Source organism: Ambystoma mexicanum, chromosome 7p (assembly GCF_040938575.1).
Source record: "Ambystoma mexicanum isolate Mex_15411 chromosome 7p, UKY_AmexF1_1, whole genome shotgun sequence".
NCBI lineage: Eukaryota > Metazoa > Chordata > Amphibia > Caudata > Ambystomatidae > Ambystoma > Ambystoma mexicanum.
In genome coordinates, this window is record NC_090939.1 from 811,322,759 (window position 1) to 811,346,822 (window position 24,064).

Below are 24,064 nucleotides of genomic sequence, written 5' to 3' on the forward strand. Positions count from 1 at the left end.
TTCGAAATTGTCCGGTTAAACCACCTAAGAAGGTGGTTGGAGCCACTGATAACGATTTATTGACACCTGATTCGGGAAACGACCTAGCCCGACAAGCGTAGGGGTCCGCTTGCCGAGCTTGAAAACAAACTCTTTGACCTCGCATTTTGTCATGCCAATGGTGCTCGTGGACCCAAAACAGCCTAGTAAGTTGCATGCTATAAAAACATACATCGACAGTGGAGCTATTGGAAATTACGTAGACCGTGAATTGGCTTCCAGGATTAAGCTCCCTCTCCGCCCGAAAGTAACCCAAGATGTCATTACTACAGTAGATGGAACCGAAATAGCCTCAGGGCCTGTAACGCATTCCACTGTTGAATTGACACTGGTGGGTCAGGATGGACATCGGGATGCAATTGTGTTTGATGTGATCAAGGCCCCACAATTTCAAGTAATTCTTGGAATTCCTTGGTTAGAAACACATAATCCAAGAATAGACTGGCGAGCAAAGAAGATAAGTTTTCCTGATTGTGAACCAACTTGTTATCCAAGAAATTCAGCTATGGGTTTAGCCTCAGCAACTTCCAAATCTGTACAGCTACCGTCTGAATACCAAGAATTCCAAGACGTTTTTCAGAAAGAACAGGCTAACACGTTACCTCCCCATCAATCTTATGATTGCCAAATCGATCTGGTACCCAATGCTCAACTACCTTGTAGTAGGATTTATGCTCTTACGGAACCTGAGAACCTGCATTTGCGTCAGTATTTAGATCAGTACCTAGCCAATGGTTTTATTCGCCCGTCCAAGTCTCCTGTCTCTTCAGCTTTGTTCTTTGTGCCGAAAAAAGAGGGCGACCTTAGAACATGTATAGACTATCGCGCCCTAAACCAAATAACGATTAAGAATCGTTATCCTCTGCCCCTGATCCCTGAGCTTATCGACCAGGTGAAAGACGCTAGTGTGTACACCAAGTTAGATCTCCGAGGAGCTTATCACCTGGTGCGTATAAAAGAAGGCGACGAATGGAAGACTGCATTCCGCACCAAATTTGGGCTCTTCGAATATCAGGTGATGCCCTTCGGTTTGTGCAATGCACCTGCCGCCTTTCAGTACTTTATGAATGATGTTTTTCGGGAACTTATTGATGTCTGTGTCATTGTTTACATTGACGACATCCTGGTGTACTCTTCTTCAGAATCCGATCACAGAAAACATGTTAGGGCAGTTCTTGAGAAATTGCGCCAGCACAAACTATTTGCCAAGCTCGAAAAATGCGATTTTCATACCACAGAAGTTGAGTTTCTCGGATTCATCCTGACACCTCAAGGAGTCCGAATGGAGTCGCGAAAGGTGGACGCCATCCTCAAATGGCCATCTCCTAGCTCGGTGAAGGGAGTTCAGAGCATGCTTGGCTTTGCCAATTTCTATCGAAGATTCATCCCGGAATTTTCCCGAACAGTCCAACCCATCACAGCTCTCCTAAAGAAAAATAAACGCTTTGAATGGACTCTTGAGGCCGAACAAGCCTTTCAGGACCTGAAAACCAAATTCACCTCTGCACCTGTATTGAGGCACCCACACCCAGATCTCCCTTACATTGTGGAAACCGACGGATCCAGTTCCGCCATGGGAGCTGTCCTGTCGCAAAGAGACCCAGAAACCAACCAACTACACCCTGTGGCCTTTTGGTCCAGAAAATTCTCTCCTCCTGAAATCAACTACGCAATTACCGACAAAGAGTTACTGGCTATTAAATCTGCTTTCAAGGCTTGGCGTCACTACCTTCTCGGGGCCAGACACACCATCACCGTAATTACGGACCACAGAAATTTGCAGTATTTAAAGACGGCCAGAGCTCAATCTTCACGACAACTTTGATGGGCTCTATTCTTTGCGGAATTTGATTTTGTAATTACCTATCGCCCTGGCTGCAAGAATGGTAAAGCAGACACCTTATCCCGGATTGGCAAGGAAGAACCCAATTCGAGTTTAGAACCTGTGCCAATCATACCTGAACAAAGAATCTTAGGCTTAACTTCATTGCAAAGTATTGAGGATATCCAAACGCAAGTAAAACAACTTCTAGACTCTTCAGCCTTACTGGAATGGAGGCAAAAGGGTCCTCATTACACCGTTAAGGATGATTTACCCTACTTCCAGGAGCATTGTTTCTGCCAAGTAAAGAATTGCAGGAACTTGTTATTGCCCATCATCATGAATCATTAATGGAAGGACACCCTGGTATCGCTAAAACGGAGGAAAAACTCAAACGCCACTTCTGGTGGCCTTCTTGGAGAAGAGACATAAAGTCTTTTGTGTTGTCTTGCGGAATTTGCGCCCATAACAAGGGTCAAAAGAAAAGGCCAGCCGGACTACTTCAACCCTTGGATATTCCACCGGCACCATGGCACACCTTGTCAATGGACTTTATAACTGACCTGCCTCTTTGTGGTGGTTACAACACTATCCTTGTAATTGTGGATCTATTCTCCAAAATGGCCCACTTTATCCCTTTAAAAGGGTTGCCTTCAGCTTCCACCTTGGCCAAGACATTTCTGGAGAATATAGTTTGCATACATGGTTTCCCTTCCATATTAGTCTCGGATCGTGGAAGTCAGTTTGTCTCCCATTTTTGGAAGAAGTGTTGTCAACTAGCACAAATAGATGTGCGGTTATCCACCAGCCACCACCCCCAGACCAACGGACAAACCGAGAGAACCAATCAGACTCTCGAGCAATATCTTCGGTGCATGTTACACCAATCCGAGTTGAATTGGAAAGACATCCTTTGGATCGCAGAATATGCATACAACAATTCAGTGCATTCTGGAACCGGACAAACTCCTTTTTATACTTTGTATGGTCGCCATCCTCGGACCTCTGACCTAGATCCACCTCTGACCCTGGAAATGCCCGCAGTAAATCATCTGCATTCCACAATAACCCGAGCCTTCAAAGAAGCTGCAACTCATTTACAGCAAGCCAAGAAAAATTATAAAGAAAACGCTGATTTGCACCGAAGTAAAACTCCTCCTTACCAAGTAGGAGACCAGGTATGGCTAGCAACTAAACATTTACCCCTCAAGGGCCCGCGAACCTTCAATCCCAGATTCATAGGACCTTATCCCATCAAAGCTATAATCAACCCAGTGGCCTTTAAACTGGATTTACCGTCCAACATGCGTATTCATCGAGTTTTTCATGCGTCACTTTTGAAGCCAGTACAACCAGGAACCCGACTGTCCAAGCCTCCAGACCCAGTTCAAATTGAAGGGGAATTAGAATTCGAAGTTAAAGACATTTTAGACTCAAAGGTGTTAAAGTCGAAACTCTTCTATCTTGTTGACTGGAAGGGATATGGACCTCAGGAGAGATCGTGGGAGCCTAGTAACCATGTCCACGCACCTCGATTAATACAAAGGTTCCACTGGAGATTTCTGAACAAGCCAAAACCCCCGGAGGGAACAACCTTGGGAGGGGCCTTGAGGGGTGGGTACTGTCATGATGCCTACCTCCAAGGAGCCAGGTCCGACCCAGCAACCCCAGAGGCAGGCATCATTCCCCCCAGGGAAGTTCCAGCGGGCCCAAGCTGGGGCCCTTTGGACGCAGTCCTGGCTCCGTAGGCGCCAGGCTCATGTTGGACCCCAGTCCTGGCGCGTTAGGCGCCAGGCTCATAAAGCTGGACATGTGTTCAAGTGTTTTAGTGTGCACTTACCTGATGCAGACCATGCTGCTACATACAGGCCCTCTTGAGGCCTGAATGGGACTACTTTACCTGTGGGACTACTTTCCACCCGGGTGTGGTCGGGGAAGGATACATACCTGATCGGTGGAAAAAGACAAGAACACAAGGTGAGTGAAGGAAGGGAATAGGAAAAGCTCAGTTTCCTTCTAAGACTTACCAGTTGGCTCATTCCCATTTCATTTCGGGTCTTGCTGCTTCCAAGCATTTTCCGGACCCCGGCTCCTATGGGGAAAAAAAACAAAGACATTAGATGAGCGAATGCAAAAACATTACCTGAGCGCTCATCTAGGACTTACCAGATCTTTACTGGAACTGCACGTTTCACTTCGGGTCGGCGCCATATCTCCGGCATTCCGAACCCCGGCCCCTATGGGGAAAAGAGATCAACATTAGCGCTTTGTTGCAAGAAGTCTCCAAAGGAATCTTCATTCATCATCTGAAAAAAGACAATGAACATTATTATTTAAAGCTTGAACTTTTGAACTTGCAAAAGAACTTTTACAGCGCCTTACCAGTATAATCAAGCTTACCTGAACTCCCATCCAACCTCAATCCAGTGAAGTAACTGGGTTCAACGTGCCCCTGCGTCAGAAGCAGGATGGAGAGCTCGTCCTTTCAGACCCTAAGGTGAGACTTCACGGGGAATCGTGGAAGGGTATCGAGGAGGGTTGGAAGGAAGTGGGAGGCTCGAGCATTATTCCGCCAGATTGTAATACTCCCTTTTCACGTACAGGAGGATACTCCTGTGAGCCAGATTAACCAGAGTTCAGGGGCCGGTCCTACCATTTTCAGAGCCCTGCGCTTCACCATTGAAGAGGCATCAGCACTCGAAACCAGGCCAGCGCCCCAGTGGGAATCAGGTGAGCGTGACACCTCTTCCCTGGTGGTGCACCGGACTTCACCTTTCTTCGACGACGAGATCATCTCTACTCTTGGCAAAGACCCGACGTGCATCCACCACCAGGAACAACTGCCCCCGCCGGAGCTGCCCTCCACAACAAGGTACCGTGTCCGCCTGGCTTCCCTTTCGATCGGTTCGAGTGAGGTGTCTTAATCCTCTCCGTTCCGTTGGGTCGCCTCCAAGCTTTTCTCATTTGTTGTTCTGAACTGGTTCAACCTGCCGATAACAATTTGCTACAAAGACTTGAATGCATCTCCGCTAGAGACTTTTTGGGACATCGCGCCTTGCCTCACTCCGAGTGGGCCTGGCCTCTGAACTTTATGATCTATTGTGATTCTTGCCTTCCTGCCTTGCATTTTATCCGCGAAGGATTGAACTGTGTTGATTTCATAACCTGCCTATCTTTTTCTCTCCCGTCCTAACTAATGTTCGAGTGTCATCTAGGTTGAGGAAATATTGCTAGGGGGATTGATCGTTTTCTTCTTCGTAGAGTAATTGTGTTTGATTTGCTTGCAGTGAATTTGCCATAGTGTTTTTCATAGATGTTCCGTTATAAATAAATACCTTAATATCTTTACACTAAGCCTCGTTGCGTGTTTGCTTGTCTTGCTGTGAAGAATTGCCCTATTTTGTATACTCCACATACTGCTCAACTTTTCTTGAGAGAAGTCTGACTGCTCAGCCACTGTGTGGTACAGACAGCTACCAAGTGGGTTCACCGCCAAACGCCTGTAGTCCTAAATCTTTTGCAGTGGTCCCAGAGGGAACTGCACGGGTTTCCGCCTAACAAGGAATAAACATGCTTACTGCAGACAAATACTGCAAGCGTACTGTGGACAGACAGAAGCTCGGGCTGAGCCAGTGGACGGCGAACTGTTCCAGTACGGAACGGACATGGCATTCGCCTGGATGCCAGGAATAGAAGGAAAGATCTGGAGAAGGCCAGCAACGTATTTGTTCAGGCCTGAGACACCAGCCAATGAACCAGAAAGGAAGGTGATTTCGGTGAGCATCGAGAGTATTATAGCAACTGCTGATTATATCGCAGTACATGCCCAAGACCGGGAAGGGAGAGCATGGAGGGCAGTGATAGCCCTGGCTGAGGGATGCAGGCTCACCCAGGTGTCCGATGAGGAGCTCTTCTCAGAAGACAAGGAAGAAGGTGAGATGATATTCATGATGAGTGTAGATATATGGCTAAGAGTGACATATAAGCAAGTGGCACAGAAAATGGCCATGGCACTTGAAGCACCCGCATCTACCCCAGTTCCCTTCTACGAGGAAGATATGGCAAAAGTTCCAACATCACTGTGGACCACCAGTCCCTATGACGTGGGCTGCATAAAGAGTATTGGGGGAGTAAGAATAAAGCTGAAAAAGGGTACAATACTACCTAGAGTGAAACAATACCCACTATCAAAAGAGGCAGATGAGGGCATATACGAAACAATAACGGCCCTAATAAATAATGGCATATTGGTACCATCAGAATCACCATGTAACACGGCCGTGTACCCAGTGTGCAAGGCTAAAGGAGGGTCTTGGCATTTTATCCAGGACCTCAGACCCTTGAACAACATTGTAGAAGCAGAATACCCCATAGCAGCAAACCCGGCCACCATATTATGTGGAATTCCGTCAGAGGCCTCACGGTTCACAGTGATTGACCTCAAAAATGCCATTTTCTCAATACCCCTGCACCCAGATTCACAAGACTTGACAAGCTTCACATACAGAAACACAAAATGGAAACACACCAGGTTACCACAAGGGTACTGCGAGTCACCCTCAATTTTCAACAGAGTAATACAGATGGACTTGGGAAACATTGAATTGGAAAGTACGGTACTGCAATATGTTGACGATATAATAATTTGCAGCACAAGCGAGAAAAGGTGCAGGGAGGACTCATTGAAAATGCTGACAGTGTTGGCTGAAAAGGGTTACAAGGTAGACAAAGAAAAGTTACAGTACTGTCAGGAACAGGTACTATACATTGGTCAACTAATATCCCAACACGGAAGAAAGATTGCACCACAAAGAGCTCAAGCTATATCAAACATGCCACTACCACAAACGGTGAGGGAGCTGCAGCAGTTACTGGGATTATGCAACTACTGTAGAACATGGGTTTTTGACTATAGCTCATACATAGGACCCCTATTTGAAGCATTGAGAGAAGCACACAAAGGGGACAAAACATTGGGGTGGACAAGGGAAATGAAGGAGGCATTTGACGAGTTGAAGCACGCCATATCCACTGCTCCGGTACTAGCCACCCCAGATTATGAACGGCAGTTCTTTATCTTTTCACATTGCGACTCAGCAGTAATGAAAGCAGTATTGACTCAGAAAACCAGCATGGGACACAAGCCAATAGCGTTCTACAGCGGTCACTTGGACCTTGTTATGTTAGGACATTTCCCTTGCGAACAGAGTCTCGCCGCGGCTGCATTTGCGGTAGAGAAATCATCATTGATTACAATGGGGTGCCCAACCACTCTACTTGTGGAGCATGCGCTGTTTGCAATATTGAATAAGCCTAAATCCACACTTACCACACAGAGGGCGTCAGGTTATGAGATCATCTTGTCTCGACCCGAACTGTCAATTGTAAGGTGCAGTACAGTTAACCCAGCCAGATTTATAGCGGAAATTATTGAGGAAGGTGATTATGCTCACAAATGTACGCAGACTATCGAAACATACTCATGCACTAGAAAAGTTGAAGAGGATGCACTTAACGGTGGAGAGATTTTGTACATTGATGGGTCATCAACAATAGACCAAAGTGATGGGATAAGGAGAACAGGGGCAGCAGTTGTAAAAATGACAGATGATTTGATGTATGTCCCAGTGAAATGTGTGCAGCTACCACAGCATTATTCGGCTCAAGCAGCAGAATTGGTTGCACTGATCTTGGCGTTGAAGGAAAGCGTTGACAAAAGAGTTACTATATATTCTGATAGCGCATATGTCACGTCAACTGTCCACTCGGGGTTGATAAAATGGCAGAGAAGGGGGTTTAAGAGGGCTGACGGAACCCCAGGGCAACATGCTCTCTTGTTAGCAGAATTAATTGAAGTAATTAATGATCCCCAAGAGATAGCTTTGGTTAAATGCCCGGCACACACTAATGGAGACGACCATATCTCGAAAGGGAATGAAACAGCAGACGCACATGCCAAACACGCGGCATACTTTGGTGAAATATGGAACCCCCAGAGTCAGAGAGAGGGAGAGGGAGGGGGATGGCCAAACAGATGTTGATGAAAGAAGGGTACACCCATATCCCCGCCACACAGATAATGGAATTACAGGCAGCCGCACCAATGGCAGAAAAGGAACTATGGGTAAAAAGAGGATGTACGATGTCCCCAACTAACGCACTGTGGCGTCAAAATAACACTGGAAAGGTGGTCATGCCGTTGGCACTGCTGAACACCGCCCTGGCCCAGCTCCATCACCCAGCTCATACAGGAAAGGAAGTAATTGCAGCACGAATTAGGGAAGACTGGTTCTGCCCCGAGTTAAATTCTCATGTAACAAATTTTATCAGCAATTCCCTCACATGCCAACAGTCTACGTCCGGTCACACGCTGCAAGTGATAAAAGGTACTATACCCCGGCCAGAGGGACCCTTCCTGCACATTCATATTGACTACATTGGTATGATCAATGTATGTCAAGGAAATAGGTATATGATTGTATTGGTATGCCCATTCTCCAGATGGATCGAGGCCGGACCCTGCTCACACGCAGATGCGTTCAGAGCAGCTACATTTCTAGTGAGAGAGGTTTTCCCCAGGTGGGGCGTGTGCGAAGTGTTGCGGTCAGATAACGGCCCACACTTTGCTAATGAAATGTTTCAGCACATCACGTCCTTGCTGGGAATTAAGCATAAATTTGCATGTGCATATCACCCGCAGGCCAACGTATTTGTGAACGCCTGAATGGCCTATTGAAAGAAGAAATAGCAAAGATACAACAAACAACCAAAAAGAGCTGGTTGTACTGTCTCCCGCTAGCTCTATTTGAGCTGAGGAATAGGCCAGGGTCTGATCAACACCTCACTCCTCACGAGGTGGTGACATGACGTAAAATGCGCCTTCCTCTAATGCCTACATCAAGAGCATTCACAGACCATGAAAACACTGCAGCTGTTCTTGGTGACGAAATGTATCAATATGTGTCTTCTTTGATTACTAGTGTAGCGTTTGTGTCTCAAGAGCTCGAGCGCACGCGGGGCGGGTCGAAGAGTTCTTAACAAGAAGCCGCCGACAAGGAACTGGAAAAGGAAGGACTAAGCAAAATTGCTAAAGGTGACCATGTGCTACTCCGCAACTTCAATAGAAAGTGAAACGGCCCACGCTTTACTGGTCCTCATTTGGTAGAGGAGGTAGCTACCAGACCTGTGAAATTGCAGGATAAGCGTGCCTGGAATCACCTACACGACGTGAAGATCTACAAACTCCAGACCCGCCCTGGCGTTAACGACATGGCCATTGGAAGAGCAACGACAGCAACAGAATCGGCCACAGAGAAGGAAACGTCGGCCACAGCTGAGGACAGTAGTGTCACCACACCTGATCACCCCCCCAGATTCCCCAGAGGCAACTACTGAAATAGACACTGGACGCTTGCCCACAGCCCATCCCATGGTCACGAGATCGCAAAGTAAACAAACTTCCGCCAATTGAGCCCTACCCTCTCCCCTCTAAGGTCACCCCCGATTGAAGGACATTGTATTGCGCACACACACACATGTAAAACACTTGTACGTTTTCTCTTTTCTTCTCTCGCACATGCAGGTACCGTGTATAATTGTATTGTTCAGATAATAAGTAACTAACAGTGTACTGTGCCCAGGAGTAGATGCTGCCCACGGATGATAACACCCCTGAAGCTCTATCGCACCAATTTGTATATCACATAAGAAGGCCAAAGTACCTGAAGAGAAGGAGGGTACGCGTATATTACACCGCATTTATTTTGGCCATAGAACAATCATTTCCCCATCTTCACCAGCACTTACCTGCGCTAAGAGATAGATCACTACGATTAGCGTGGGAACAGCTCTTCGCCTGGGCACTGAACGATCACTTGGTAGGGAGAGCTTAATAACAATCACTAACAATAATAACAAGCATATTGAGGATTTTCAGGCGGGCACCTTTAACGTCGCAAGAATAAGCTGCCGGACTGCAGCAAGGTAAGAGCAAATGCCGGTGAGACTAGCTTTTGTAATAAAAATGATAGGAGTATTGGTAATCACTGGTCTATTGGCTGCCTCTGTATGGCAGAAAAGTTATGCTATCAATATTATGGCTGCACCCAAACCTAACATACCCCCTCCCACGGCTGCAACAGGTATGACGTCAGGTGGTACTAGCAACCCTCGGCATAAGGGAAGTAGAGTTAAACGCAGCACATATACAGATAACAAGGGTATTGATAATTACATAACAGATTCAGCACACGTCTCAAACAACATGTGGTACCAGCACATGACGCAAATTGGTAAGCAGACAACAGAAGATAGCTGTTATGTTTGTTCATTGATCCCATACGCCATAAGTGCTTCTCGAACATTCGTCGCCACAGAAATACCAGAAAAGACGGCGCGATGTATAGTATATCTGGCCCTATTCCAAACGAGAGGACGATTTCAAGGAACAGTGGTGAGAATGCAGTGGAAAACAAGAGACACATACCCATACGAAAACAATTTCCTCAAGCCATATTTCAGTTACCATAAGAGCAGTTTACATGCTGAAGCGTTCAGATACATGACAAGTGACCCTGAAAAGGGAGAAACGAAGAAAGTAACCCTACAATACCTACCATGTGATTGGTATGCCACTGAAGTTCCTGGTATACAAGGCTGTTGGGAAAGGCCACTGATAACAATAACAGGGAAGGTATACATGAACAATGAATGGGAAATAGGAGTGGTCGGTAGCAACATGATAACAAGAGAGAATATTACCACCATACAGGAACACAACGACAGATGTTGGACGACATGGGGCAAATACGTACCCATGCTGACATGGATGGAGAAGGATGAAGATCCAATAAGCATACTACCGCTGACCGCGCCCAAGTTATGCTACCAACACAGAGGAGATGTGGAGGTAGGATACAATACCAACTGTGGAAGCGTGTTAGAATTACCAGAGGGGGGTGCTGGAACGGCAGTGATAATGGATCACTATTGGGCCTGCGGAAATAAGGCATATCACACCCTGCCCCCGTTGTCGAATGGTATATGCACAATGGTACATGTTAGGGAGAATTCTCTGTTTAGGCTGAATTTCCTAACCTAGTGAGTCCCCCAGCAGCTTTGCTGGATTTCTGGAGTTTGTTTTTTTCCATCCTGCCAAGAGTGAGACTCTTTTTCTCCCACTCTTGGACATGTATGTGTGTAATTCCTTTGAATGTCAATGTGTTCGATGGGCTATGGGGTCTTTTACTCCATAGGGTCTCATATGTTTTTCTATGTGTGTTACACCGCACCCTACGTGCCGTAACACTGGGGCGTCCTAGCGGTCCCCCACCATAGACTCCATACCCGGGAACTGACTACTGTCTCCCTGGGCATGTAAAGTCACCATTGGCTTTACTAGACCTAAATTTACTAACAGAACTAGTACAAACCATCTTATTGTGGACGTACTAGTAGGGGTAATTCGATTACTCCTGGATCTGTTACTCGAGGGGGCACTGTCCCGTCCCCCCTCGTCGAGTTTTGGCTGGTGGCAGTGGAAACTACTTGTTATGTTCGACCCCGAACATAACCCTATGGGATTCGTCCCATTGTTGGAGATTAATACTTTTTCTCATTAATCTCTAACGTACCACCAATCTACTTAACTTAAATAAGTCTATCGGATGGTATTTTCTGCCAGAACTCGGTTTGTAAAATGGCGTCTGTGTTCGTCCTGTGACTCCTGAAGGTCGAGCCCTTTGTTCCACTTTTGGCGGGCTCTGTACAGAGACCCTCCAAAGTGGTGCCATTCTGTCTGGGTTACCACAGGGGTGTGGGAGGGGGTTAGGCACCCTGGACCGAGTTGCCTTGCCAACTCCGGTCGCACTCTGGAGTGATTGGCCCAAGTGGTGAGCCTTCCCGCTCACCACTTAGCATGTGTTGATTGACAGCTAGGCTGAATGAATGGGCGTTTTCTGCATAAAAGCAGGGCTTTTGGGACTGGATCTTCAGAAGTCGCCATAGGACCTAAGAATCCGACGAGGGTAACGCTCAGCCGACCTGCACGACGACACCTCTGGTGGAGCCCCGCGGAACCGACTCACCACTTCCCAATGACAGAGGAGATCTCCCTGCCGGAGAGTCTCTTCCCCTGGCTGGTGGGAACAACCAGTCCCCTTTGCTTTTTTTTCGCCTCAGGACGCAGTGGTCGAATTGCCCGTGCAGAGCACCTCGGCAACCGGATAGCCACTACCCCTGTACCGCGACCAAAAGGTGGTGCCTTGTGACGGAGCACTCCGCGGCTGGTCTCTTCCCTGGTGGTGCACCGGACTTCACTTTTCTTCGACGACGAGAACATCTCTACTCTTGGAAAAGACCTGACGTGCATCCAACACCAGGAACAACTGCCCCCACTGGAGCTGCCCTCCACAACAAGGTACCGTGTCCGCCTGGCTTCCCTTTCGATCGGTTCGAGTGAGGTGTCTTAATCCTCTCCGTTCCGTTGGGTCGCCTCCAAGCTTTTCTCATTCATTGTTCTGAACTGGTTCAATCTGCCGATAACAATTTGCTACAAAGACTTGAATGCATCTCCACTAGAGACTTTTTGGGACATACCGCCTTGCCTCTCTCCGAGTGGGCCTGGCATCTGAACTTTATGATCTATTGTGGTTCTTGCCTTCTTACCGTACATTTTGCCCGTGAAGTATTGAACCGTGTTAATTTCGTAACCTGCCTATCTTTTTCTCTCCCGTCCTAACTAATATTAGAGTGTCATCTGGGTTGAGGTATACACCTCTGTCTGTAAATAAGTGGTGCCGGTAGAACCTAGACTTGTCGAAATATTTCTAGGGGGATTGATCGTTTCTTCTTCGTAGAGTAATTGTGTTTGATTTGTTTTCCGTGAATTCGCCATAGTGTTTTTCATAGATGTTTCGTTATAAATGAATACCTTAATATCTTTACACTAAGCCTTGTTGCGTGTTTGCTTGTCTTGCTTGGAAGAATTGCCCTATTTTGTATACTCCACATACTGCTCAACTCTTCTTGAGGGAAGTCTGACTGCTCAGCCACAGCTACCAAGTGAATCTGTGTGGTACAGACTGCTACCAAGTGGGTTCACCGCCAAACACCTGTAGTCCTAAATCTTTTGCAGTGGTCCCAGAGGGAACTGCACAGGTTTCCGCCTAACACTGGTGTACAGCGGTGGGATTTGTATCGAGTATACAGTTTAGAGTGCTTTTCGACACTGTAGGATAACTAACCACAATACTTTGCACAAAAAGCAACTTTCAAAAAACATGTCTACGATGGAAACTTACAGTCAAGAGTCCTTGTCAGGTGAAAATGCTGAGAGTCTGCAAGCTCTCTGTAGGCAAGAGAATCTTCCTGTAAGAGGCACGAAGTTAGAACTAATAGAGAGATTGCTGGCAAACCAAAGTCTGGGTACTGGTTCAGAGGAACCAATCTCTCCAGCGAATGTAGATAACAGTGATGGTGTTGGTCTGAATCGTAATTCTGATGATAGCGATGAAGAGGCTGACAAGGACGGAGAGGCTAACGAAACTGTCTCCCCTGCTCCTCTACCTGCCTTACCAGCTGTGCCTACGGGGCCCATACCAGGTCCCACAAGTAACCCTGCTTATTTTGAACTTGAAAAAATGAAGCTCGAACTAGAATACAAACGGTTCTTGGCTCAATCTGAACGAAACCAAGAGCTCGAGTTCAGACGGATGAATGCCCAGGCTGGGCAGAAGCAAGCTGAGTTAAGACTCAGGGAAATAGAACTTAATCACGAGTTAGAGATGAAAAAGTTGTCTATGGAAAATGCTTCTCTCTCCTCTGGTTCCTCTAGGAGCTCCAGTCCCAAAAGACCCCGAATGCTGAAGGAATTAGTGGGTATGTATGAACCGAGATTGGATGTGTTGGATTGGTTGAAACTGTTTGAATACAATCATGGGCTCCAGGACATCACCGGGAATGCTTTGCTTCCCTGGTTGTTCTCTAGGCTCCCTCCTGTTGCGACTGATGTGGTAATGGAGTTGGGGGAGGCGGATAAGACGGATTGCGAAAGTGTGAAACTAGCTTTAATAGCTAGATTCGGGAAGACCCCTTCCCAGTATCTTAAGAGGTTTAGAACCCTCAAAAAGCATGATGGTACCCCTTGGGCTACCTGGGTGAGTGAAGGGTTGAAGAACTTAGAGGGATGGATTAAGGGTTACAAGGTGAACACTTATGAGGGTATGAGGAATCTTTTTATGTTGGAGTCTATTTATGATGCCTGTTCTCCTGAGCTCAGACAGCACTTGGCTGATTCGAAGGAATTGGATTCCCGCAAGCTAGCTAAGGCTGCTGACTTATGGGTTACCAACAGGGCTACTCATAAGGATTCTGGGGCAACTCAGAAAAAGGAGGAGGGAAAGCAGCCTAACAAAGACTCAAACGAGAATTCTAATACCTCCCAACCCAAAGAGGGCCCCAAACAACAAAATAACCAGGGTAAACCCCAGGAAAGACCACAACAGAATAGTGTTCCTTCTGGCCACAAACCAGAAGGAGGTCAGAACAAGCCACCATTCCAGAGAGCATTTGGAACATGCTATCTCTGTGGGGCAACTGACCATATCAAAGGAGATCCAAAATGTAAGGGTAAACCTACTGGGATCAGCACAGTCTCCTTAGCCTTCACTCCTGAGGAGGAAGTCCAAATGACTAGTGCTCACTTTGAAGTCTTTGCTGATGAACCGTGGGTTCTTCAAGCAAGTGTATCGGTAGAGTCGATGGACCTGGTTAGTAATCAGAATAGGAGTGTGTACGACTCTATACCAGAAAACTCCAAATGTTATTATGTGGACAGTGTTCTTGTCAATGGCCAGGATACTCCTGCCAGGCGAGACTCTGGGGCCAGCAGAACAGTAGTGGACAAAAGCTTTTTCAGGCCTGAGGATGTTGCTAAGGCACCCAAAGGTCCCGCTAAAATGTCTGGAGGCACTGTCCAAATGGTTCCAATTCTACCAGCCCTCATTCAGTGTAATGACATGACAGTGTTGATTCATGTCAGTGTTCAGACTGAGGTGCCTGGGAGAGTCCTGTTGGGGAATGATCTAAACACTCTAGGAGTAGTATCCAGTACCCCCAGGCCTCCCAGTATGGAGACCCAGAACCTCAACCAAATTGGCTAGAGAGGCCACCTTAAGGAACCACTCTAAGCCTGTGGGAACCTCTACTGAGAACCTCACTACAAGCCCTGGTGTTGGTAAGTTGACCTCTGACCCAGGCAAATTTCAGGCTAACATATTAGGGAAATTGTAGCCCCAACCAAGCTCCATCATTGTCCCCCCAGTTATAGAGTCTGTGACTCCCCCTGCTTCTGAGGAAGAGGCGGATAGACCAACTGGGCCCCTAACTAGGCCTAAGAGAACTGGGAATTCTCAGTGCTGGTGGAAAACCAGAAAAGAAAAGTCTAAGGCCAAAAACCTTCAGACTGTTGGGCCTTCCACAGAAGACTCCAACCCAATTCCTAGACTTAAGGGGGAAACTCCTAAATTAGGTAAAGTAAGATCTCAGAGGAAGGAGAAGCATGTACCTTGCTTATCTCCATCCCCTCCAACCAAGAGGCCTAAAACTCAACCCTCTCTCAACAGAGAGGTAGGGAAGACCTCTGGAGGCCCCTCTAGATCTAAGGAGTTTCTTTATAAGGACTCCTTGAAAAAGCCTATCATAGGTTCAGTAGTTGTATCAACTTCTGAGGGACTGGTCAACCAGATCCCCTATACACTTTAAAAGACTGATGTTCCTCAAAGGGTTTGTAGATCATATAGCTTACAAAGGAAAACCTTTGATTTCCCCATTGAGCACAGGTCAGGGTGTCACCACCAAAATGCTGATGGTCTCTCTAGGATGTATGTCATCGACTAGAGGTATGAGATTCATCCAGGAGTGGATTAAATCCTCCTGTCCCTTAGTCTGGGGGGGGGCGAGTGTTAGGGAGAATTCTCTGTTTAGGCTGAATTTCCTAACCTAGTGAGTCCCCCAGCAGATTTGCTGGATTTCTGGAGTTTGTTTTTTTCCATCCTGCCAAGAGTGAGACTCTTTTTCTCCCACTCTTGGACATGTATGTGTGTAATTCCTTTGAATGTCAATGTGTTCGATGGACTAGGGGGTCTTTTACTCCATAGGGTCTCATATGTTTTTCTATGTGTGTTACACCGCACCCTACGTGCCGTAACACTGGGGCGTCCTAGCGGACCTCCACCATAGACTCCATACCCGGGGACTGACTACTGTCTCCCCGGGCATGTAAAGTCACCATTGGCTTTACTAGACCTAAATTTACTAACAGAACTAGTACAAACCATCTTATTGTGGACGTACTAGTAGGGGTAATTCGATTACTCCTGGATCTGTTACTCGAGGGGGCACTGTCCCGTCCCCCCTCGTCGAGTTTTGGCTGGTGGCCGTGGAAACTACTTGTTATGTTCGACCCCGAACATAACCCTATGGGATTCGTCCCATTGTTGGAGATTAATACTTTTTCTCGTTAATCTCTAACGTACCACCGATCTACTTATCTTAAATAAGTCTATCGGATGGTATTTTCTGCCAGAACTCGGTTTGTAAAATGGCGTCTGTGTTCGTCTCTGTGACTCCTAAACCAAAGGTCAAGCCCTTTGTTCCACTTTTGGCGGGCTCTGTACAGAGACCCTCCAAAGTGGTGCCATTCTGTCTGGGTTACCACAGGGGTGTGGGAGGGGGTTAGGCACCCTGGACCGAGTTGCCTTGCCAACTCCGGTCGCACTCTGGAGTGATTGGCCCAAGTGGTGAGCCTTCCTGCACACCACTTAGCATGTGTTGATTGACAGCTAGGCTGAATGAATGGGGGTTTTCTGCATAAAAGCAGGGCTTTTGGGACTGGATCTTCAGAAGTCGCCACAGGACCTAAGAATCCGACGAGGGTAACGCTGAGCCGACCGGCACGACGACACCTCCGGTGGAGCCCTGCGGAACCGACTCATCACTTCCCAACGACAGAGGAGATCTCCCTGCCGGAGAGTCTCTTCCCCTGGCTGGTGGGAACAACCAGTCCTCTTTGCTTTTTATTCGCCTCAGGACGCAGTGGTCGAATTGCCCATGCAGAGCACCTCGGCAACCGGATAGCCACTACCGCTGTACCGTGACCAAAAGGTGGTGCCTTGTGACGGAACACTCCGCGGCTGGTCTCTTCCCTGGTGGTGCACCGGACTTCACTTTTCTTCGACAACGAGAACATCTCTACTCTTGGCAAAGACCCGACGTGCATCCACCACCAGGAACAACTGGCCCCGCCGGAGCTGCCCTCCACAACAAGGTACCGTGTCCGCCTGGCTTCCCTTTCGATCGGTTCGAGTGAGGTGTCTTAATCCTCTCCGTTCCGTTGGGTCGCCTCCAAGCTTTTCTCATTCATTGTTCTGAACTGGTTCAATCTGCCGATAACAATTTGCTAACAAGACTTGAATGCATCTCCACTAGAGACTTTTTGGGACATACCGCCTTGCCTCTCTCCGAGTGGGCCTGGCCTCTGAACTTTATTATCTATTGTGGTTCTTGCCTTCTTACCGTACATTTTGCCCGTGAAGTATTGAACCGTGTTAATTTCGTAACCTGCCTATCTTTTTCTCTCCCGTCCTAACTAATATTAGAGTGTCATCTGGGTTGAGGTATACACCTCTGTCTGTAAATAAGTTGTGCCGGTAGAACCTAGACTTGTCGAAATATTGCTAGGGGGATTAATCATTTCTTCTTCGTAGAGTAATTGTGTTTGATTTGTTTGCCGTGAATTCGCCATAGTGTTTTTCATAGATGTTTCGTTATAAATAAATACCTTAATATCTTTACACTAAGCCTCGTTGCGTGTTTGCTTGTCTTGCTGGGAAGAATTGCCCTATTTTGTATACTCTACATACTGCTCAACTCTTCTTGAGGGAAGTCTGACTGCTCAGCCACAGCTACCAAGTGAATCTGTGTGGTACAGACTGCTACCAAGTGGGTTCACCGCCAAACACCTGTAGTCCTAAATCTTTTGCAGTGGTCCCAGAGGGAACTGCACAGGTTTCCGCCTAACAGTACACATCAATGTACCATCGCTAGTGGTGCCCCAAAAACATGTGAACATGGCCAATTTCCCCTAAATGGATGAAGGAAACAAGAGGAAGAAGAGATCCGTACAATCACAGGAGGGAGACAACAACAACAACAACAACAACAATGTCCTAAACAGGATAAAGAGACAAGGAGAACCCCTGACAGGAAACTACCTGTGGGGAAGGCCGGAAACAGCACTCACTTCTATCCCACCAGAACATAGGTTATTTAGCAGGGCTGCTATGTTCTTCTCGTCAATAATACACCCTGGACTACAAGCTTATGCAAACGCTAAATGGCTCCAGATCACCCGATGGGAACTAATGATGACGATTAATTCAACAGTAAACGGATTCAATGCAATAAAAGAGGAACTGCGAGCGGTAAGAATGGTAGCACTACAGAACAGATATGTACTGGATCTCCTCACAGCGATGGAAGGAGGAGTTTGTGCAAAAATAGGAAAATCATGCTGCACATTTATTCCTGCTAACGATGCATATAATGGTACACTCACCGAAGCAGTATCACAACTGGCCCAGATGCACTCCAAGATGATGGAAGAAAGTAAAGGAGTAAAGGAGGATGATAGCTGGTTTTCATTGTTATGGTCATGGATGCCATCGTGGCTGTCTGACGGGCTGAAGATAATAGTTGGATGCATAATACTGGCTGCAGCTGTATTGATTGTAATAAGGTTTTGGAAGGCCAGGAAGGCACGCACTACAGACGAAATGATCGAAATGGTCGGCATGCACCCCTTGATGCCAACTGACGATGACTAGCACACAGACGTGATAATAAAGGAAAGAGAGAAACTGCGCAAACAGATCATCGCCAATCACTTAGACCCACCATCCGTAAAGCTTGAGAACCCAAGAAACCCGAGGAGCTATATCGGAAGATGGGTATACTGCAAACCGGGAGGGAGCTGTGCATACATGTACTGGTCATTTGAAGACCATGTCAACCACTATGGGCACCTGGGAGGAGTGACCAAAATATGGAGAGTAAGAGGAGATAAAGAAAAAGATATGTTTGTGGTCGACAAGTCGACCAGAGGGGGGACTGAAGTGGGAGAATGGGAGAAAAAGCTCCCCCCAATCTCCTCGCGACCATGGCCCAGAGGATTGCGGCCTAGACACCCACCACGAGATGAAATCGTCTATCTACCAGACGACCAAATACCCTGGTTCAAGAACATACGGATATGCCCACCAGCATGCCCACCAGCCTGCCCTACTCGAGCCGACACCTGCGGCATGGATGAACTCGACTAAGACCTCGACAACTAGCACCCACATCGTTAGAGATGCCATGACGACCTAGCCAACTGCCAAGAACACACGTGCCACCATGCACACTGGACACTCACGCACCAACCCACACAAAGAATATATTCAGTGCTATGACGTAGGTGACGGATACACCCACTGACGCGCATCTTTATTATTTTTCACATAGGTTTTCCGTAATGCAGAAACGCAAGACGCATAAAGCACTCGCGTATACGCTTGCTGACGCTTCTCCCACCCCTTGCATCGTGATGAGAATATAACGAAGACGTAATACTGCCTATGAAGCCAAGTCGCACCACAACACAGGTGCCGTGCATTACACCTCCCCACCTATGAACCAGGCCAAAGTAGGCCACAAGCAAGAGCCGCCATGAACGCTGAATGAGCAAGAGTACAAGTGCTGATTGCGCAGAACGAGCCCAGCGAGAGCTCACAGCCAAGGGAGCGATGTTGCAACTCGTATGCTACCAGCCGGACGCCAAGGTCACACCTGTAAGCAAAGCCAAGCACGCAGAAGCAAAATACAACTTTAAATGTGCAGGATTCTGCAACAGCCACGGTCTCCCCTCACGTGACCAGGCCAACCTGACAAGGTGCCAGACCCACGAGGGAGAAGTCGCCTGGGTCCCACGTCTGGGACACAGGGTGCAACAATGAAATGACCCAACGGACACCTACAGCGATGGGAATGGTCTGCTCTCAGGCCTATGAGCAAATCCGCGCATTGTCTGCACGAACACATAGTTACATATTGTTGCTAGTGACAGGTACACCGCGAGCTGGGAACAATGATGGTCCCAGGCTGGGGGGCTCGCGGGTGGACCAATCAGAACATGGGGGCACTCATCACTGACGCCACTAACATTAGCCAATCATTAGGGGTCTTCAAGTATCTAATAGAAGGGACAACCCAAGTATACCACCTGACTCATCCTCAACCACTAATACTGTTCTCTATATGTATGCTATACTAACCCTACCCCTCGAGGAACCAATCCAGAGTGGCGATAGGTTTTACGCTAACTTTCCCAGGTGACGCAAGTAGCGCGTCATACTGAGGCAAAAAGGGCCTGCGAGCCCCACGAACTTTGAGAGTCTTGACGGACGCGTACGATCCTAGACCCATCCCTGCCGTTGTTTAATAAACAGCAGAACCACCTTGTTTCTTGCGTGTGTCTCATACTCAATTTTGGGGAACACAGGAGGAGTTGGGGCCTCCCAGCCCAGAGGTCCACGGACGGCCCAGCCGCCCCCCAGACAATCACCCCGACATCTCCCAGCACCCCCACCCTCCAGCAGTGCAGGGGCACCCTCCACCAGGCCCCCACTCATGTCCCCCTGCACCCTCACCCCCCAGCAGTGCAGGGGCACCCTCCACCAGGCCCCCACTCATGTCTCCCTCCACCCCCAAATCTCACTAGTCAGGGGCACCCTCCACCAGGCCCCCACTCATGTCCCCCTGCACCCCACCCCCCAGCACTGTGGTGCACCCTCCACCAGGCCCCAACTCATGTCCAACTCATGTCTCCCAGCACCCCCAACCCCCAGCAGTGCAGGGCAACCTCCACCAGGCCCCCACTCATGTCCCCCTGCACCCCCACCCTCCAGCACTGTGGGGCACCCTCCACCAGGCCCCCACTGATGTCTCCCAGCACCCCCACCCCCCAGCACTGTGGGGCACCCTCCACCAGGCCCCACTCATGTCTCCCAGCATCCCCACCCCCCAGCACTGTGGTGCACCCTCCACCAGGCCCCCACTCATGTCCCCCTGCACCCCCACCCCCCAGCACTGTGGTGCACCCTCTACCAGGCCCCCACTCATGTCTCCCTGCACCCCCACCCCCAGCACTGTGGGGCACCCTCCACCAGGCCCCCACTCATGTCTCCCAACACCCCCACCCCCCAGCACTGTGGGGCACCCTCCACCAGGCCCCCACTCATGTCCCCCTGCACCCCACCCCCCAGCACTGTGGTGCACCCTCCACCAGGCCCCAACTCATGTCCAACTCATGTCTCCCAGCACCCCCAACCCCCAGCAGTGCAGGGCAACCTCCACCAGGCCCCCACTCATGTCCCCCTGCACCCCCACCCTCCAGCACTGTGGGGCACCCTCCACCAGGCCCCCACTCATGTCTCCCAGCACCCCCACCCCCCAGCACTGTGGGGCACCCTCCACCAGGCCCCACTCATGTCTCCCAGCATCCCCACCCCCAGCACTGTGGTGCACCCTCCACCAGGCCCCCACTCATGTCTCCCTGCACCCCCACCCCCAGCACTGTGGGGCACCCTCCACCAGGCCCCCACTCATGTCTCCCAACACCCCCACCCCCAGCACTGTGGGGCACCCTCCACCAGGCCCCCACATATGTCTCCCAACACCCCCACCCCCCAGCAGTCAGGGGCACCCTCCACCAGGCCCCCACTCATGTCCCCCTGCACCCTCACCCCCCAGCAGTGCAGGGCACCCTCCACCAGGCCCCCACTCATGTCTCCCAGAACCCCCACCCCCCAGCAGTCAGGGGCACCCTCCACCAGGCCCCCACTCATGTCCCCCTGCACCCCCACCCTCCAGCACTGTGGGGCACCCTCCACCAGGCCCCCACTGATGTCTCCCAGCACCCCCACCCCCCAGCACTGTGGGGCACCCTCCACCAGGCCCCCACTCATGTCCCCCTGCACCCCCACCCCCCAGCACTGTGGTGCACCCTCTACCAGGCTCCCACTCATGTCTCCCTGCACCCCCACCCCCAGCACTGTGGGGCACCCTCCACCAGGCCCCCACTCATGTCTCCCAACACCCCCACCCCCCAGCACTGTGGGGCACCCTCCACCAGGCCCCCACTCATGTCCCCCTGCACCCCACCCCCCAGCACTGTGGTGCACCCTCCACCAGGCCCCAACTCATGTCCAACTCATGTCTCCCAGCACCCCCAACCCCAAGCAGTGCAGGGCAACCTCCACCAGGCCCCCACTCATGTCCCCCTGCACCCCCACCCTCCAGCACTGTGGGGCACCCTCCACCAGGCCCCCACTCATGTCTCCCAGCACCCCCACCCCCCAGCACTGTGGGGCACCCTCCACCAGGCCCCACTCATGTCTCCCAGCATCCCCACCCCCCAGCACTGTGGTGCACCCTCCACCAGGCCCCCACTCATGTCCCCCTGCACCCCCACCCCCAAGCACTGTGGTGCACCCTCTACCAGGCCCCCACTCATGTCTCCCTGCACCCCCACCCCCAGCACTGTGGGGCACCCTCCACCAGGCCCCCACTCATGTCTCCCAACACCCCCACCCCCCAGCACTGTGGGGCACCCTCCACCAGGCCCCCACATATGTCTCCCAACACCCCCACCCCCCAGCAGTCAGGGGCACCCTCCACCAGGCCCCCACTCATGTCCCCCTGCACCCCCACCCCCCAGCAGTGCAGGGCACCCTCCACCAGGCCCCCACTCATGTCTCCCAGAACCCCCACCCCCCAGCAGTCAGGGGCACCCTCCACCAGGCCCCCACTCATGTCCCCCTGCACCCCCACCCCCCAGAAGTCAGGGGCACCCTCCACCAGGCCCCCACTCATGTCTCCCAGCACCCCCACCCCCCAGCAGTGCGGGGCACCTGCCAGCAGGCACCCACACATGTCCCCCAGCCAACACGTCATCACAATCCAGATACCAGGCTCCTATGCCCACCCAAATCCCACCCCACGCCACCTCAGTCCAAACACCCAACCAAGCTTTACATCCATTCAAAATTGAAATACCCATTACATGATAGATAACAAATAAGCAGTATGCGCATGAGTACAAGTACGTCAGACCCACACAATGGCAACACATGACTGTGAAAACCTACATTGTGACAGACATGAAACCAATGAGAGAAGTCCACTCATTGAAGTAAGAAACAAAAATGTATTACAGTGTAATTGAAGTGAATGAAATCAAAACAAACAATAATGGCAACAAAAATCAAAATGCAGCATGTCCACATAAATAATGAATAATGAAAATGGGAATCCAAAATAACCGTAATGAAATTGTGTCCAAAGTCACCGTCCAACAAAGCAAATCCAAAGGGAAAGTAAAGTGAAAATCCATTGCTCCATGGTGAAAAAATAATAAAAGATGAAGGCCACAAATCCACTCTCAAACTATGTACAAAGAGCAAATCCAGGGTCCATGATCCCAGCGATGTAAATGAAACCTACAATAAAACCCACCTAACTAATAACTATATACAAAAAAGTGGGGCATAGTCCAAGCGCCCCAAATTAAAAAAAATAAATAAAACCTAACACTAATTAACTATATACAATGGCAGCGGACTAGTCCAACGGCTCACTTCTGGATGTTGCGGGCCAGGGCATCATCGAACTCCTGCTCAATGTCCCGGAGGCGGTCCTGTTCCATGGCCCCGAGGGTCCGCAGGGACGATGACATGTTCTCCTCCAACTCCCTGCGGATTGCCTCGAGGCACTCGGCCCGCCTCAGGGCCCTCCGCATGGAGTTCTCCGCCCTGACCATCGTGAGCCGTGCCTCTTCTGCCCGCTGCCGCTCCGCATCTATGGTGTGGCCCAACCGCTGCCACACGGAAGACACTTCCCGTCCTGGGTCCTCCTGCCCTCCGGCCGATGCTTGCCCCTCCGATGTCGAAGGCCCCGAGCCATCATGGCTCCCACCTACAGCCTCCTGCTGCTGCTGCTGCTGTCCATGTGCCCTGTCCGATGGTGCCTGCACATCCTCCTCTAGCTGGGGTGCAGTTGTTGATGTGGCCACCCCTGCTGGACGTCCGACTACTGACTGTGGCAGGG